This window comes from Grus americana, chromosome 26 (assembly GCF_028858705.1).
Source record: "Grus americana isolate bGruAme1 chromosome 26, bGruAme1.mat, whole genome shotgun sequence".
Lineage (NCBI taxonomy): Eukaryota > Metazoa > Chordata > Aves > Gruiformes > Gruidae > Grus > Grus americana.
In genome coordinates this window covers 2,501-17,741 of record NC_072877.1, presented here as the reverse complement: position 1 = coordinate 17,741, position 15,241 = coordinate 2,501, and the positions used below count along the sequence as shown (strand labels likewise).

Sequence of the window (15,241 nt, the reverse complement as noted above, 5' to 3'; positions counted from 1 at the left end):
AGCAGAGGTAAAAGAGGGGGAGGAAGGAATTGGTGTGGGCAGGCTGCAGTATTGGGCACTGTCTCAGCATGTGCCTTTTGCTTTGTTTTTTTGCAGGCGCCACAGGGAACCTCGGAGGGGCGAAGCCACGTGCCGATGAGCAGTCCAAGAAGGTGAGACGGTTGTCCATGTCTAATAGCAAAGCATTATATGGCACCTAGTTTGAGTGTTTCTCTCTGGTTTTGCGGGTGCTGTGTGGCCACGTTTGGGACTGGATGCCCATTTGAGGTGAGCTGGAGGAATAGCGAGGGCCATCATGGGAGCAGTGACTCCTCACCAACATAGGAGTAAATTTGTGAATCTTAGCGTCCTAGGTGCCACGAGGGATGACAGCTGAAGGGTCAGTCTCTGGACCGAGCAGGTGAGCGGAAAGACACGGTGCTTCTGAGGAGGGGGGTGTTGTGGGCAAGGTTGGTGTTGACTGGTGCAATGCTGACTGACAGCACTGATTTGGTGTGGTTTTTTGTTTGTTTTTCCTGCAGATGAAGAAGAGGCACCGGGCAACTGCAGGAAGATCCCAGTTAGCTGATGTGCTATGTGCATATTGTTTGTTGCAGATGGTTTGAGATCCCCGGCCGTCTGCAAGCTAAGTTGAGGGACCGTGGCCGGGGAGGGAGCGGGCTGAGGAGGGGGTAAGTTTGGGGGTTGCAGGGGAGGGGTTTAATGGTTAGCATAGGCAAGAGGGCTGTCTGGGAGGAGTTCCATTTAGGCAGGCAAAGGGAGCGGGTTGCTCATCAGCATGATGCTAGACCGGGCAGGGCAGTTCCAGCCTGGGTTTGCAGTGTTGTGTGTCTTGTCCCGTGTGTCTTAGCCCTTTGTCAGGTCTCAATGTCCTCTTTGCATTCAAGGGGCAAAGTGTGCTTCTCGGGCGCCATCCCTAGGCTCTCGGACGCCTCCGCTCATTGGCGTAGCGCCAGTCGGGCGGTTCTTTGCTTGCCTTGCAAGCTTACGGCGTGGATCGTTCTTGCGTCTCGGAAGCTTCCGGCGGGTCCTCTTTTTGCAGCCTAGTCCTAGGCCGCAGCGGGAGCTCTGCTCTCCAGCCATCCGTTCTCAGGGACCGAGGCTTCTCCTCTGTATCGTTACGTCCTTAGGTCTTGAAGAGAGGCTTCTTGCCGCATCCCTCGCCCTGATTTTGACCGTAACTTCTTACAACTGGCTATCACGGTCCATTCTTTTCTGGGGTTGCCATAGAGCTTCCTCACCTGGGCGTCGTGCCCTGTAGGTGGCCTTGCGTGGCAGCCTCTCCGGTCCGGGAGTCGTTCCTCTCGCTGAGAGTTTTCTCTCATTTGTGCTTTGTGTTGTTTGTAGCATTCTGTGTAGCGTTGATCCCTGTGCGTGTGTGTCTTGGGTGTGGAGCTGCTCTGCCCGGGGCTGTCGAGTCCAGGGTTAGGCGGAATAGCAATAGAAGTGTACGGTTAGTGTGTCAGTATGGCCAGTCTGGAATTGTTTGGCTCTCACTCAGCATCTGGCTGACTTGTTTAATTATTTTGGGGTTTTTTTTTTTCTCAGGTCCAGAGAGAGAGAGGAAGCGCACCAAAGAGCGGCACAGGAGGGGAGCAGAGCGCCGTAAGGAGTTGCGTCCGCCGGTGGCGTCGGAGGGAAGATGTGGCTGGTGGCGATATGAGAACATTCAGATTTTTTTATTTTGAAGGTGCAAAGCTGGATATGGACCTTGTAGGATAGACACACGGGAGGTGACTTGGGCCAGGTGAGCAGCGACTAGCGGGTTGTAGTATAGCTGTTGTTTTTCAGGTGTTGCATTGCTGGTTAAGATACAGGGATCCTTCGTTTGTGTTTTCTAGGTGGGGCGCAAGTGTCAGCGTGGCAACACGTAAACGGCAGAGGTGGCGAGGATGTGAGTGGCTGAGGTAAAGGAATGGAAGAAGAGAATTGCTGCGGGCAGGCTGTGGTTCTGGGCAGTGTCTCAGCACGTGCCTCTTGCTTTATTTTTTTGCAGGTGCTGCGGGGAGCCATGAAGGGGGTGAAACTGCGCGCCGATGAGCGGTCCGAGAAGGTGAGGCGCTTGTCGGCGTGTAATAGCACGGCATTACATGGCAACTAGTTTAAGCATTGCTCTCTGGTTTTGTAGGCGCTGTGTGGCCACCCCTTTGGAACCTGATGCCCTTTTGAGGTGAGCTGGAGGAACAGCGAGGGCGATGGAGGGAGCGGTAACTTCTCGCAAATGTAGGAGTAATTTTGTGTCTCTTGGCCTCTTAGGTGCCACGAGGGATGGCAGCTGCCAGGGTCAGTCTCTGGAACGGGCAGGTGAGTGGACAGGGGCGACCCTCCTGAGCAGGGGTGTGCTGTGGGTGAGGTTGGCGTTGACTGGTGCGATGCTGACTGATGGCACTGTTTGGTCGCTTGTTCTGGGTTTTCTATTGTAGACGACGAAGAGGAACCTGGCGACTGCGGGAACGTCCCAGTTAGCCAACATGCGACGTACACGTTGTTTATTGTGGATGGATTTAGATCCCCGGCCCTTTGCAAGCTAAGTTGGGGGACCGTGGCCGGGGAGGGAGCGGGCCGAGGAGGGGGCGAGTTTGGGGGTTGCGGGGGAGGGGTTTTATGGTTAGCGTAGGGGAGAGGGCTGTCTGGGACGAGTCCCATTTAGGCAGGCAAAGGGAGCGGGTTGCTCATCGGCATGATGCTAGACTGGGCAGGGCAGTTCCAGCCTGGGTTTGCAGTGTTGTGTGTCTTGTCCCGTGTGTCTTAGCCCTTTGTCAGGTCTCAATGTCCTCTTTGCATTCAAGGGGCAAAGTGTGCTTCTCGGGCGCCATCCTGGGCTCTCGGACGCCTCCGCTCATTGGCGTAGCGCCAGTCGGGCGGTTCTTTGCTTGCCTTGCAAGCTTACGGCGTGGATCGTTCTTGCGTCTCGGAAGCTTCCGGCGGGTCCTCTTTTTGCAGCCTAGTCCTAGGCCGCAGCGGGAGCTCTGCTCTCCAGCCATCCGTTCTCAGGGACCGAGGCTTCTCCTCTGTATCGTTACGTCCTTAGGTCTTGAAGAGAGGCTTCTTGCCGCATCCCTCGCCCTGATTTTGACCGTAACTTCTTACAACTGGCTATCACGGTCCATTCTTTTCTGGGGTTGCCATAGAGCTTCCTCACCTGGGCGTCGTGCCCTGTAGGTGGCCTTGCGTGGCAGCCTCTCCGGTCCGGGAGTCGTTCCTCTCGCTGAGAGTTTTCTCTCATTTGTGCTTTGTGTTGTTTGTAGCATTCTGTGTAGCGTTGATCCCTGTGCGTGTGTGTCTTGGGTGTGGAGCTGCTCTGCCCGGGGCTGTCGAGTCCAGGGTTAGGCGGAATAGCAATAGAAGTGTACGGTTAGTGTGTCAGTATGGCCAGTCTGGAATTGTTTGGCTCTCACTCAGCATCTGGCTGACTTGTTTAATTATTTTGGGTTTTTTTTTTTTCTCAGGTCCAGAGAGAGAGAGGAAGCGCACCAAAGAGCAGCACAGGAGGGGAGCAGAGCGCCGTAAGGAGGTGGGTTGGTCATTTGAGGTGAGCTGGAGGAATGGCGAGGGCAATTGTGGGAGTGGTGACTTCTGACAAACATAGGAGTAATTTTGTGTCTCTTGGTGTCTTAGGTGCTGCAAGTGAGGACAGCTGCAGGGTCCATCTGTGGACCGAGCAGGTGAGCAGAAAGACACGGTGCTTCTGAGGAAGGGGGTGTCATGGGAGAGGTTGGTGTTGGCCGGCTGATGCAATGCTGACTGACAGTGCTGTTTTGTTTGTGTTCTGTTTTCTATTGTAGCTGATGAAGAGGCACCGGGCGACTGCAGGAACATCCCAGTTAGCCAATGCGCGGCGTTGATGTTTTTGTTGCCAATGGATTCGGATCCCCGGCCCTCGGAAAGCTAAGTTGAGGGACCGTGGCCGGGGAGGGATTGAGTTTGGGGGTTGTGGTGGAGGGGTTTTATGGCTAGCGCCGGGGAGAGGGCTGTCTGGGAGCAGTTCCCCTTGGCTGGGCAAAGGGAGCGGGTTACATGTCACCATGATGCTAGACCGGGCAGGGCAGTTCCAGCCTGTGTTATGTCTCCGTGTCTCGTCCTGTGTGTCTTAGCCCTTCCTCGGGTCTCAATGCCCTCTTTGCACTCGAGGGGCACGGCACGCTTCTCGGGCGCCGTCCCTAGGCTCTCGAATGCCGGTACTTGTCAGCATACTGCCAATCGGGCGCTTCTTTTCTCGCATAGCGAGCTTACGGCGTGGATCGTTCTTGCGTGTCGGAAGTTTCTGGCGGGTCCTCTATTTGCAGCGCTATACCAGGCTGCGTCCGGAGTTCTGCTCTCCAGCTATCCATTTTCAGGGACTGGGTCTTCCTCCCTGCATCCTTACTTTCTTAGGTCTTGAAGACGGGCTTCTTGCTGCACCCATCATCTCGGTTTTGACAGTAACTTCTTATAACAGGCCATTTACGGTCAATTCTCTTCTGGGGTTGCCATAGAGCTTCCTCACCCGGGTGTCGTGCCCTATAGGTCGCCTCATTCGGCAGCCTCTCTGGTCCGGGAGTCATTCCTCTCGCTGAGAGTGTTCTCTCGTTTGTGAGTCACGTTGTTTGTAGCGTTCTGTGTAGCATCCGTCTCTGTGTGTGGTGTGTGTGTGGAGCTGCTCTGCCCAGGGCTGTCGAGTTGGGGATAGGCGGAATAGCAATAGGAGCGTACGGTTAGCGTGCAGATACGGCCCGTCTGGAATTGTTTGGCTCTCACTCGGCATCTGGGTGACTTGTTTGATAACTCGGTGTGATTTTTCCAGATCCAGACTGGCTAGGTGCCCACCGAAGAGCGGCAGAGGAGGAGAGCAGAGCGCAGTAAGAAGGTAGGTCCGGACAAGTTTGGGAGTTGCAGGGGATGGCTGTTAAAGTTAGCGTATGGGAGAGGGCTGTCCGGGAGCGGTCGCCTTTGGGTAGGCAAAGGGAGCGGGTTACTCGTCGGCACCGTGCTAGACCACGCCGGGCAGGGCGCTTTAAGCCCGCGTGCGGTTGTGTCGTGTAGGTTGCGTTGTCTGTCTTATGCTCTACGCCGCACCTCCCTTGGGTCTTGATGCCTCCGCTGCTTTTTGTGATCACCAGGTACCTTATTAGATCTCATGAGTCTTGAATATCTGTGCTCATTGGTATTGAGCTCATCAAGCCAGTTTCTCTCTTGTAGTTATAGCTTAAAGCATAGCTCTGTTTGGCGTGCATTGTGTCGTAGATGTTTCTGAGCGGACGTCTATTGCGGCGCCAAGCTAGGCGCTGCCAGCAGCTCCTCCGAGCGGTACGTTTGCCCCGAGTTCTTTTCTCAGGTTTCATTCCACATGTTTTTAAAGGCCTTAAATCTTAAAACCCAGCCTCTGATGCATCTGTCATTTCAGTTTTGACAGCCTCTTTCTCTCGCCGGCCAAGGCCATCGCCTCTTTCCCGGGGCCGCTATAAAGCATCCGCAACGTCGCGGTGCCGCAGGGCTTCCTCGCCAGTCTTACCTTCGCCACGGTAGCCGTTCTTGCTCGCGGCCTTCTCGTGTCTCACGGTCGCGTTTGCGGAGTCTGTGCGCCGTGTCGGGGTTGGAGCCGCTCCACCCAGGGGTGTAGCAATGTTAAAGACAGGGGTAGCGTAGCTTTGTGGCGTGTGGGTAAAACATTGGCATGACCGGATTCTTTTGGTGAAGACGCTACAGTCCATCTCTGGGCAAGTATCTGTAGACAGCTGTCACAGTTTCATTGCATTGGCGGGGGTCGGAAGCTGTACTCTGGCCTCCTGGGAGCAGCAGTTTGTGCGGTAGTTGAGTGGGTTCAATCTGAAATGTGCCTTAGTTGGTATATTTGGGGTTTGGTGTATCTCTTCTCTGTTTGTTTTAGCTCTAGTTAGAAGGCTTACGCAGAAAAGATGACAGACCTTTCGGTCTTGTCAAGCTACCGGTCAGCGGCCACCGCCTTACTTAGCACAGTTTGTTTGGGTTTGTCAGAGGCCAAGCGACAAGCTGTGCGTCACAGGCCCCCGGAAGAGGCAAGAGGAGTGCCGGACAAAGGTGGGCCGGCGTCCGACGTCAGTGGATCGGCGTGTCGGCGACTCCGCCTAGTTCACGCTTTTCCGGTTGTATTTTCTAGGCGCGAATCGATGCGCGAACGGGATATCTGCACCGGAGCGAACTTAAGCGAGGCGAGCGATGACTGGTGCGCTGACGTAGCAGTTTTCTGAGGTGTCGTATTATAGACATAGCTAAAATCACATCCTGTCCTTTGAGTTTTACAGGTGGTGGTAAGGCCTCGGCACGGCAGGCCGAAGAATCCGACTCCGAGCGGCCGAGGAAAAGGGACGGGTGAGAGGAAGGCGTTTCCAAGGAGGGCTTCGTTGCAGCGGAGGTCGACGCCGGGCGGCACGTCGGTGACCGGCGATGCTCTGTCTCGTGAGGGATGAAGCGGAACCCGGCGGATGGGGGAGCGTCCCGGTTAGATGACCTTTTCCCCATGAGAAGGGAATCTGGATTCTGCCCTCTGAAAGGTAATTTAAGGGGCAAACCCGGTGGTTGGGGGCAGGGCCAGCAGGTGGTTTAATGTCAGGGTAGCAGAGGGCTATTTAGTCTGCCTTGAGTCTAGGGACAGATAGGGGTCCCGGGTCTATCGTGCTGGACGTAAACATTCTGGCCTCTCTCAGCGTTGCAGCGTCATTTGCGTGATCTGTGCTTTTCATGCGTACGGCGCCTTATGGCAGGTCTCTAGGTTCCGCCGCATGCGCTCGGCGAGCATCCGCAGGGTCGGTGACGCCTCGTCGCTTCGGAATACGGCCCATCGAGCGTTTCTCATCTCGCGATCGGAGCTTAAAGCGTGCCTCGCATCGCAGATGTTTCTGTGAGGTGGCCTTTGTGGAGGTGGTCTGTGCCGGACTCACAGTTGTGCTCTAGAAACTTCCGCCTCAATTGAAGTTTGATACCATCTTTCATCTCTATATGCTGTGGGATGCCGGACTAGTCCAGGCTTGTTGGTGCCGAAAACAGGGCCATTTTGACCCAGCAGAAGGGGCCCCGGGGGAGTCCAGCTTGGGCGAGGGCAGGAATTGAGCAACTTGCTTATCTTGCACTGATAAGCACTGGACCTGAACAGGGGCAGGAGATGAGCAATTTGTTCATCCTAACAAGATGTGGTGTCTGACGGGTCTACTCCTTAATCAACTAAGTGATGCCTGGGGTGAGGGGGAGTCTCCTTTGCAGCTCGACCTTACTTTGGTAAAACTAAACAGACCACCGCTCCTCTGGACTGAACACGTTTGTTCTCAGCCACTTCCCCCCCCAGCCCCGACCAACTGCACAACAAGCCTTGTTAAGGGCCAATCGGCACACAATACCTGACTTAGTCCCACCTCGCCAAAAGTATAAATCTGGCATTTAGAATCCTCTTTTTTGAGGACGAGAACTCCAACTATCCGGACGGCTCGACGGGCCTGGACCTCTCTCTCTCTCCTCCCCAAGCAGGGACGCCTCTTTGGTAAGACTTGCGCCTCCGATTATGTCGGATGTTACCCTGGGAAAACTATCATTAACAAAAGCGCTGAACTATTAACTTGAGCTCAAAATTGTTGCAGTAAGTGCATTTATTAATGGCAGTTCCAAACTTTTTATATCTGTTGCCTCAATAAACTACCTATTTTTCTTTTCAACTTTGCGAAACTGTTTCAGTGAAAGTCCTTAGTGGGGCTTTGACAGGCAAACGTTGACTCTGATATGTGGCTACACACATAATCCTTTAGATGTAAACCGTTGACCAAGTCTGGGACTAAGACTGGACCTAGCCGCACCTAGGCTCCTCTCTGAGAAGGAGTTTAGAAAGCAAGGGGGTCCTTTCTGAACCTTGTGACTCAACGGGAGGGCCTCCCTCAGCCACACATCAGACTCGTACCCTTTCACACGACAAATGCTTAGAGGCTTGTGTCTTACAGCCTAGCTTCTCACACACACCCGTTGTTCTGGTGTTGTGTTGCCTTGCTGCAATTTGTGTTGGTTTTGACCACCATCTGAGACGTCTTGTTTTGTAGCGCTTTGTGTTGTATTGCCTTGCGCAGCCCTGTCTTTGGCTGGATATCGCATTGTGCTACTCTGTATTCGTATTGCCTGCCAACGGGGACTGCCTCGCGTTACGTGGGCCCGCGCCCTGCCTCGCCTTGCGCCGCTGTGCCTCGCGTTACGTGGGCCCGCGCCCTGCCTCGCCTTGCGCCGCTGTGCCTCGCGTTACGTGGGCCCGCGCCCTGCCTCGCCTTGCGCCGCTGTGCCTCGCGTTACGTGGGCCCGCGCCCTGCCTCGCCTTGCGCCGCTGTGCCTTGCCGCTGCCTGCCAAGGGAGACTCTCTTGTGTTCAGTGACCCGATCCTCTGTGTTGCGTTGCATGGCTCTGTCTTTGTACTGCCCACCAATGGAGACTGTCTTGTGTTCAGTGACCCGGTCCTCTGCGTTGCGTTGCGTGGCTCTGTCTTTGGCTCTGTATAGTGTTGCGTGGCTCTGTCTTTGTACTGCCCGCCAGTGGAGACTGTCTTGTGTTCAGTGACCCGGTCCTCTGCGTTGCGTTGCATGGCTCTGGCTTTGTACTGCCCACCAATGGAGACTGTCTTGTGTTCAGTGACCCGGTCCTCTGCATTGCGTTGCGTGGCTCTGCCTTTGTACTGCCCACCAATGGAGACTGTCTTGTGTTCAGTGACCCGGTCCTCTGCGTTGCGTTGCGTGGCTCTGTCTTTGGCTCTGTATAGTGTTGCGTGGCTCTGCCTTTGTACTGCCTGCCAGTGGAGACTGTCTTGTGTTCAGTGACCCGGTCCTCTGTGTTGCGTTGCGTGGCTCTGCCTTTGTACTGCCCGCCAATGGAGACTGTCTTGTGTTCAGTGACCCGGTCCTCTGTGTTGCGTTGCGTGGCTCTGTCTTTGTACTGCCCACCAATGGAGACTGTCTTGTGTTCAGTGACCCGGTCCTCTGCGTTGCGTTGCGTGGCTCTGTCTTTGTACTGCCCACCAATGGAGACTGTCTTGTGTTCAGTGACCCGGTCCTCTGCATTGCGTTGCGTGGCTCTGCCTTTGTACTGCCCACCAATGGAGACTGTCTTGTGTTCAGTGACCCGGTCCTCTGCATTGCGTTGCGTGGCTCTGCCTTTGTACTGCCCACCAATGGAGACTGTCTTGTGTTCAGTGACCCGGTCCTCTGCGTTGCGTTGCATGGCTCTGTCTTTGGCTCTGTATAGTGTTGCGTGGCTCTGTCTTTGTACTGCCCGCCAGTGGAGACTGTCTTGTGTTCAGTGACCCGGTCCTCTGCGTTGCGTTGCATGGCTCTGGCTTTGTACTGCCCACCAATGGAGACTGTCTTGTGTTCAGTGACCCGGTCCTCTGCATTGCGTTGCGTGGCTCTGCCTTTGTACTGCCCACCAATGGAGACTGTCTTGTGTTCAGTGACCCGGTCCTCTGCGTTGCGTTGCGTGGCTCTGTCTTTGGCTCTGTATAGTGTTGCGTGGCTCTGTCTTTGTACTGCCCGCCAGTGGAGACTGTCTTGTGTTCAGTGACCCGGTCCTCTGCGTTGCGTTGCATGGCTCTGGCTTTGTACTGCCCACCAATGGAGACTGTCTTGTGTTCAGTGACCCGGTCCTCTGCATTGCGTTGCGTGGCTCTGCCTTTGTACTGCCCACCAATGGAGACTGTCTTGTGTTCAGTGACCCGGTCCTCTGCGTTGCGTTGCGTGGCTCTGTCTTTGGCTCTGTATAGTGTTGCGTGGCTCTGCCTTTGTACTGCCTGCCAGTGGAGACTGTCTTGTGTTCAGTGACCCGGTCCTCTGTGTTGCGTTGCGTGGCTCTGCCTTTGTACTGCCCGCCAATGGAGACTGTCTTGTGTTCAGTGACCCGGTCCTCTGTGTTGCGTTGCGTGGCTCTGTCTTTGTACTGCCCACCAATGGAGACTGTCTTGTGTTCAGTGACCCGGTCCTCTGCGTTGCGTTGCGTGGCTCTGTCTTTGGCTCTGTATAGTGTTGCGTGGCTCTGTCTTTGTACTGCCCGCCAGTGGAGACTGTCTTGTGTTCAGTGACCCGGTCCTCTGTGTTGCGTTGCGTGGCTCTGCCTTTGTACTGCCTGGCCCTGTATTTGTATTGCCTGCCATTTGAGACTGTCCAGTGTTACATAGCATTGTGTTAAGGCATGCTTTATATTTGGTTGTATATTGCATTGCAGTGCTTGGTGTTGCCTGGTGTTTGGTATGGCTCTTGTGGCATTTGGGTGGTTGGGCATTGTAGAGCTGGCATAGAGAGCGGCCCCAGCCCAGGATGGTAATATGTCAGTACAGTCGGTTGGGGTGGAGGTCGTACGGGCCGTTTTGCGAGGCAGAGGGTAGTTGTTGGCCAGCTGGCCCTAGAGCTCTTCCGTTGTGGTTTTCAGGTGCCACGGCACGATTTGGATTCCCGCACAACACCCTCGAGTGAGGTTTTTGTGGAGTATCCAAGTAACTGCGAAGGAGCGGTGCAGTTAGCAAGGCATCTTCCCTGGTCCCGGCCTATGAGCGCTAACTCCACAGAGTCAGGCGCAGCGGCGATGGTGTCTTAAGGGACAGGGTAAGGCTGTTCCACAGATGGGACAAGAATCGGGGCCGTGGCTCTTTGTGGCGGGCAGGTGGCAGAATGGCAGTGCATTTGGGTGAGGGGTGGAGTGTGAGGTTGTGGGGCTGCCTATTTTTGTGTGTGTTGGGCTGTCTGTGTGTGTTGTGTAACTTTTTTTTCCAGGTTGAGCAAGGTAGTTTGCTGTTTGGAATTAGAATAAAAAAAAAACCCCAGCTGGGGGATTTTTTTTTTCCTTCCCCCGGCTGGGTTTTTTTTTTCCCCTGGTCCCGGCCGCTCTGCGAGGCGATGTTCATCGCCAAAGTTTGGACGGCGGCGCGGTTTGGGCCGGGGTTTTTGCCAGGCAGGGCCAGAGATGAAATTTTGATGGCGTCTCCTGGGAACGGCGTTCCCGAGGAGTGCCGGAAGGAGCGGGCGATGTCTGGTTGTGGTGGAATGGACGTGTGTTTGGGTGAGGGGTGGGGTGTGAGGTGGTGGTGGTGGTGCCTAATTTTGGGGGGTGGGGGGTGTATTTCTTTCCAGGTTGAGCAAGCTAGTTTGCTGTTTGAAAATAGAATAAAAAAAACCCCAGCTGGGGGATTTTTTTTTTCCTCCCCCGGCTGGGTTTTTTTTTTCCCCAGGTCCCGGCCGCTCTGCGAGGCGACGTTCGTCGCCAAAGTTTGGACGGCGGCGCGGTTCGGGCAGGGGTTTTTGTCAGGCAGGGCCAGAGATGAAATTTTGATGGCGTCTCCCGGGAACGGCGTTCCCGAGGAGTGCTGGAAGGAGCGGGCGATGTCTGGTTGTGGTGGAATGGACGTGTGTTTGGGTGAGGGGTGGGGTGTGAGGTGGTGGTGCCTAATTTTGGGGGGTGGGGGGTGTATTTCTTTCCAGGTTGAGCAAGCTAGTTTGCTGTTTGAAATTAGAATTAAAAAAAACCCCAGCTGGGGGATTTTTTTTTCCTCCCCCGGCTGGGTTTTTTTTTTCCCCAGGTCCCGGCCGCTCTGCGAGGCGACGTTCGTCGCCAAAGTTTGGACGGCGGCGCGGTTCGGGCAGGGGTTTTTGTCAGGCAGGGCCAGAGATGAAATTTTGATGGCGTCTCCCGGGAACGGCGTTCCCGAGGAGTGCTGGAAGGAGCGGGCGATGTCTGGTTGTGGTGGAATGGACGTGTGTTTGGGTGAGGGGTGGGGTGTGAGGTGGTGGTGCCTAATTTTGGGGGGTGGGGGGTGTATTTCTTTCCAGGTTGAGCAAGCTAGTTTGCTGTTTGAAACTAGAATTAAAAAAAACCCCAGCTGGGGGATTTTTTTTTTCCTCCCCCGGCTGGGTTTTTTTTTTCCCCAGGTCCCGGCCGCTCTGCGAGGCGACGTTCGTCGCCAAAGTTTGGACGGCGGCGCGGTTCGGGCAGGGGTTTTTGTCAGGCAGGGCCAGAGATGAAATTCTGATGGTGTCTCCCGGGAATGGTATTCCTGAGGAGTGCTGGAAGGAGCGGGCGATGTCTGGTTGTGGTGGAATGGACGTGTGTTTGGGTGAGGGGTGGGGTGTGAGGTGGTGGTGCCTAATTTTGGGGGGTGGGGGGTGTATTTCTTTCCAGGTTGAGCAAGCTAGTTTGCTGTTTGAAATTAGAATTAAAAAAAACCCCAGCTGGGGGATTTTTTTTTCCTCCCCCGGCTGGGTTTTTTTTTTCCCCAGGTCCCGGCCGCTCTGCGAGGCGACGTTCGTCGCCAAAGTTTGGACGGCGGCGCGGTTCGGGCAGGGGTTTTTGTCAGGCAGGGCCAGAGATGAAATTCTGATGGTGTCTCCCGGGAACGGCGTTCCCGAGGAGTGCTGGAAGGAGCGGGCGATGTCTGGTTGTGGTGGAATGGACGTGTGTTTGGGTGAGGGGTGGGGTGTGAGGTGGTGGTGCCTAATTTTGGGGGGTGGGGGGTGTATTTCTTTCCAGGTTGAGCAAGCTAGTTTGCTGTTTGAAATTAGAATTAAAAAAAACCCCAGCTGGGGGATTTTTTTTTCCTCCCCCGGCTGGGTTTTTTTTTTTCCCCAGGTCCCGGCCGCTCTGCGAGGCGACGTTCGTCGCCAAAGTTTGGACGGCGGCGCGGTTCGGGCAGGGGTTTTTGTCAGGCAGGGCCAGAGATGAAATTCTGATGGTGTCTCCCGGGAACGGCGTTCCCGAGGAGTGCTGGAAGGAGCGGGCGATGTCTGGTTGTGGTGGAATTGACGTGTGTTTGGGTGAGGGGTGGGGTGTGAGGTGGTGGTGCCTAATTTTGGGGGGTGGGGGGTGTATTTCTTTCCAGGTTGAGCAAGCTAGTTTGCTGTTTGAAATTAGAATTAAAAAAAACCCCAGCTGGGGGATTTTTTTTTTCCTCCCCCGGCTGGGTTTTTTTTTTCCCCAGGTCCCGGCCGCTCTGCGAGGCGACGTTCGTCGCCAAAGTTTGGACGGCGGCGCGGTTCGGGCAGGGGTTTTTGTCAGGCAGGGCCAGAGATGAAATTCTGATGGTGTCTCCCGGGAACGGCGTTCCCGAGGAGTGCTGGAAGGAGCGGGCGATGTCTGGTTGTGGTGGAATGGACGTGTGTTTGGGTGAGGGGTGGGGTGTGAGGTGGTGGTGCCTAATTTTGGGGGGTGGGGGGTGTATTTCTTTCCAGGTTGAGCAAGCTAGTTTGCTGTTTGAAACTAGAATTAAAAAAAACCCCAGCTGGGGGATTTTTTTTTTCCTCCCCCGGCTGGGTTTTTTTTTTCCCCAGGTCCCGGCCGCTCTGCGAGGCGACGTTCGTCGCCAAAGTTTGGACGGCGGCGCGGTTCGGGCAGGGGTTGTTGTCAGGCAGGGCCAGAGATGAAATTCTGATGGTGTCTCCCGGGAATGGTATTCCTGAGGAGTGGTCCTCTGGAGTTTTGTATTTGCCTGTGATTGCAGGTAGTAGTGTTAACGCTAGCAGCAGTGTTGGTTTTGAAGGCAAAGGGTGGTGGGGGTGTTACTCTATGTGAGCAGTGTGGAGGAGGACCAGGTGGGCACACAAGAGGGTGTAATGGATGTTTTAGAAGGATGGGCTTGTAAAGGTTTTGCCTGATCAGTGTAGATTCTTGTGTAATAATGTAAACAAATGAAGGTGTTTGGTGTTATTCATTACAGGCAGGGAATTAGAGTAGCTATCCAGGTGTCCGCAAGCTGCATGTGTTTGGCCGGGGGGTTGAAGCGGAGGATCTAGATTCCATTGTAGTAGAGAGCTCTGGAATGAGAAGAATGTTAAGCGAAGCAGGAGAGATGGACTGTCAATGGGCCAGCGATAATAACTGTCATTGCTCTGAGTCCTTGCTGTGGTGATAGAGCGTCACTGGAAACCTATGTATTAATGCCTAATGTTGTTGTTATTTAAAGAAAGTAACAGTAATAAAGAATGATTTTTTTTTTGTTCTGCCAGTTGTGAAATGTTTGTGTGTCAGTCATTATTTGGGTGTTATTGTTTGTCTGTGAGTTTTGTCCTAAAGGGGGGGGCGGAAATAATTTTGTGTGTGTTGGTGATGGTGTGTTTGTCTTTGTGCTTCTGTGTCCCTGGTGGCCTTTAATGTTCTGTCCTTTTTTTTTTTTTAATTTATGTTCACAAAATGTGTGTAAACAAATGTAGTAAAGTTAAAATAAAAATAGTGGTTTCAAGGAAAAAAAAATCAGAAGCAGCAGTAGAACATGTCACCTCCCTGGGAGTAGTAGTTTAAAGAAATATAGAAATTTATTTATTAAAATAAATAATCTACTCCCAGGGTGCGTGAAATTTTCTACTACTGCACCAGACTTATTATTTTTAATGTTTTTATTTATACATACTATACAGATAATAATACAACCCTATACAGTACAAAATCGGACAGTTTACCTGAACAAACCCCCCTCAATTACAGGAAAACTACAGAAATCAAAATTTCAACTGTATACCGCCCTTCCAGGACCTAAACCAACCATAGAGTTACCGGTACCCACACTAGACAGGAGCCAAAACCCGTCCCATCCAGCAACCCCCCTCCACGCTCTATGATTCCCAGTCCTCCAAGCCGTCCATTTTAAAACCTCTATGACCGGAAGCGCTACTCTGTGGTCGGAAGTCCTCCATGGGACCAGGAAGTCCTCCAACAACCCCGGAACCCTCGTCTCTATGACCGGAAGTCCTCCAACGGAACCCTGAAGTCCGCCGACTCCGACGGGAAACATTGTCCCGACAACCCGAAAGTGCCCTCAAACCCTAATAAAACCATCCCCCGCCACCGGAAGTCCTCCAGACACACCGGAAGTCCGCCAATTCCGGCTAGAAACAGCCCGCCCCGCGACCGGAACCCCCCTAAATAACCCGGAAGTCGGCCATTTTGAAAAAGTGACCTTACAGGGCAGAGCCTAGGGTTACAACCAGACCCGTAGGCGGGGCCCAGAGTTACAGGAGGAGCCTAGGGCAGGGCCTAGGGTTACAGCACCCATTAGAGTCTAGAGTAAGGGTTACAGCTATTAGGGTTTACAGCCACAGGGGTGACAGGGTGAGGGTTAGCGTGGGGTTTAGGGTCATCAGGGTCGTTGGGGTCGTTGGGGTCGTCGGGGTCGTCGGGGTTAGGGGGTTAGGAGGCTAGGGCTTAGGGCTTAGGGGTTGGGTTTAGGGTTAGGGTTTAGGGGTTGGGTTTAGGGTTAGGGTTTAGGGGTTAGGGTTTAGGGGTTAGGGTT

General features: G+C 54.0%; 1 long non-coding RNA gene across 1 annotated transcript; it reads left to right on the top strand.

The window, feature by feature from the left end:
- The first annotated feature begins 3,391 nt into the window (after positions 1-3,391).
- LOC129196727 (uncharacterized) lies at positions 3,392-13,879 on the top strand. The gene is made up of 8 exons (XR_008574198.1): positions 3,392-3,532; positions 3,619-3,665; positions 3,786-3,892; positions 4,784-4,846; positions 6,261-6,509; positions 7,298-7,489; positions 10,399-10,571; positions 13,673-13,879. It is a non-coding gene; the product is annotated as an uncharacterized LOC129196727 (long non-coding RNA).
- The last annotated feature ends 1,362 nt before the right edge of the window (positions 13,880-15,241 follow it).